This window comes from Octopus bimaculoides, chromosome 3 (assembly GCF_001194135.2).
Source record: "Octopus bimaculoides isolate UCB-OBI-ISO-001 chromosome 3, ASM119413v2, whole genome shotgun sequence".
Taxonomy (NCBI): domain Eukaryota; kingdom Metazoa; phylum Mollusca; class Cephalopoda; order Octopoda; family Octopodidae; genus Octopus; species Octopus bimaculoides.
The window spans coordinates 3,469,750-3,472,594 of record NC_068983.1 but is presented as its reverse complement, the minus strand read 5'-3'; the positions used below and the strand labels follow the sequence as shown (position 1 = coordinate 3,472,594).

The window sequence follows — 2,845 nt, the reverse complement described above, 5'->3', positions numbered from 1 at the left end:
ATTATATAGAAAACTAATTAATTAAATGATGGAAATTTAAGTTTTACAAATAAACTTAAATGAAACAAAACAGATGTGAAAATTGACGCCACGTGGACCTCCTGCTCGTGTAATTGACGTGCAAGTGACTGAGTATTCCACAGACACATGTACCCATAACGTAGTTCTCGGGGAGATTCAGAGTGACACAGAATGTAACAAGGCTGGCCCTTTGGAATTACAGGTATAACTCATTTTTGCCAGCTGAATGGACGGGAGCAATGTGAAATAAAGTGTCTTGCTCAAGGACACAACGCGTCGCTGGGAATCGAACTCACAACCTTACGACAGCCCAACCACTTGGTCACAAGTCTTCAGCAAGAAACATTTACACCAATTACAACACTGAACATTAAACAATATTGTCAACAACAACAAAAACGAGAGCATTACTGTCAACAACATCGTCTGACGACTCCATCACAAACGGAAGGAGAATATTTGTCTATAAATCTCTTTATTAAGTGTGAAGGTGCGTGGCCTAGTGATTAGGGTGTTGCACTCACAATCGCCAGAACGTGGGTTCGCTTCCCAAACGCGAAATGTTTTTCCCGCGAAATGTTCTTGACCCCAGTAATGAACTCATTTGCATACAGCCAATCGCCAAGTGTTTCTGGCATTTCCTAGTTTGAAAAAAAATTTCAACTGCTTTCCTCTAAATATGGGTGATTCACTCGAAATATAAGGAATTAAAAAAATATCCTTTCCTCTACATATCCCCGAAGTGGTGACAGGCTGGATTCTGAGAATTTACAAAACAAAGGACCAGGAAAGTATGCTGGTCCTGTGGAAGAAGTTTGCCCTCAGCCATCTAGACGACTGCTCTCAACTATGGTCGTCCCACGATGTCAAATTGTGGAATTCGAAACATCTGAACGGTGTTTCATCAAGAAGACTGCATCAACGAAACAGTCGAGCTAATGGGAGAGACTGAAAGGATTAAGACTCTACTCCTTGGAGCAAAGACGGAAGAGATATACATATGGAGGATTCTGGAGAGGCTGGCATCAAATTTTGGCATCGAGAGTTACAATAACCCCCAAACAGCCCGTAGCTGTCTAATGCCTGTCCAAAATACCCGAGAGATCTACATGGAGTGGATCTCCAGGTTTTCAGGAAGCACCTGATTGTCTGCTGTCTAAGGTCTCAAATGAGTCTATATACTGGCAAGAAACTTAAATGGGGGTACTGATATGAAATTCTCTTATTCATTGAAAACCAATAACATGAGAATAACCTTTGAAAAAGTGATGAAAATGGCGGTGCCCCAGCATGGCCACAGTCTTTGGGCTGGGAGGCATAAAATTATATTGTAAGAAGTTCTTTGTGTTATTTCTTGCTCGAGTACATGTGACCGAAACGAAATATTTTAATATTCAATAATAATACAAATTATTTGTGATTGTTTAATAAATTCAAAGTAAACACTAGCGAGTGGCTGCGTGGTTTTGAATGTCTCCTGCGACTGTCCCACGATGTCCCTGTTTTAATCTCAATGCATCATTTCAAATCAACTCCCTTGTCTAACAAGTTTTTAATCAAGAAACACTTGTATCTTAATTACTATTTATGGCAATTAAAACAGTCCTTTCTTCTCTGCCTTTCTCGGCGTCTTTTATGGAAAGGTTGTGAAACAACTTGTGGGGCCGCCTTGTAAGACATTCGTTACTTTTAACACTTCACCATGCCGTGGAGCAGAGAGAGAGAGAAGAGAGTACCCCTCCCCCCGTTATTAGTATTTGGTCAGTACTTGACTGTTACTGGCACAGAAGAGATAAAAGAAAATTTTGGCAGAATTTGAATTCTGAACATAAAACGAGATAACACAAAACTCGAAAAACTTTGCTAATTCGTCGCTTTATGTTATCATAACGCTAATTAAATCAATCGTAGATTCCTAATTAAGAGTACTTCTGAATGTTTTAAATTAGCTATCAGATATATGCAAAACAAAGGTGTGAGGAGAAAATTAATAAATGAAGTTGTGATGTTTATCCATTACCGAAATTAAATGAATGTAAGCTCAACGAAATTAGTGAAACGAATAATTAAAGAAATGATGAAAAATAATAAAAAACAAAACACCTGAAAAATATAAAAACATTTAGAAATTCACATTCTAAAAAAAACGCAAACATAGATATATACATCTATATATATATATGCGTATATATATATATATATATATATATATATATAGGCTCACATATTCACGCTCACATATACACGCGCAAATATACAGTAATATATATACACACAGAAATGTACGTTTGTGTGTGTGTGTGTGTGTATAAAACCGAACTTCTTACCTTCGCATGATTTCCCATCAGCTTGAAGTAAATAGCCCGGTTTGCAGGAACAGACAGGTCCTGATCGAATGTGGGTGCATTTATGGCCACAACCACCATTATTGGTCAGACAGCTGTTAACAATCTCCACTTTGATCTCTGACGAAATACAACGAAACAACAACAACAATAATAATAACAAGGACATCATTAAGGCGGCACTCACTCTCTCCATAACTACACCTGTCTATGCAATCTTCAGAAGAGGGCGCTTCCACCCGTCACTCACTCTGTGTGTGTGTATGTGTGTGTATATATATATATATATATGATGAGGTGTTTTGAAAGTCTTTTAAACTTTTTTATTCTCTTTTTTTTTTGTTGTCTTAAAATTATTGTTGTTGTTGTAGTAATTGCTGAATACTTGACAAGTTACTTGTCATGCTCGGTGGAGCGTCAGACTAAAGTCTGGAGGAAAGGAACAAGGAATAAAATTAAAAAAAACTAATAAAATAATA

General features: G+C 37.4%; 1 protein-coding gene across 3 annotated transcripts in view; it reads right to left on the bottom strand.

Annotated features, from left to right (window-relative positions):
• LOC106867633 (multiple epidermal growth factor-like domains protein 6) overlaps positions 1 to 2,845 on the bottom strand; it is a 109,433-nt gene that overhangs the window by 68,682 nt on the left and 37,906 nt on the right. For all 3 annotated transcript variants that reach the window (XM_014912557.2, XM_014912558.2, XM_014912559.2), the window contains exon 4: positions 2,349 to 2,486. The gene's annotated coding sequence lies outside the window, so the exon portion shown is untranslated. The remainder of the gene's footprint in view (positions 1 to 2,348; positions 2,487 to 2,845) is intronic.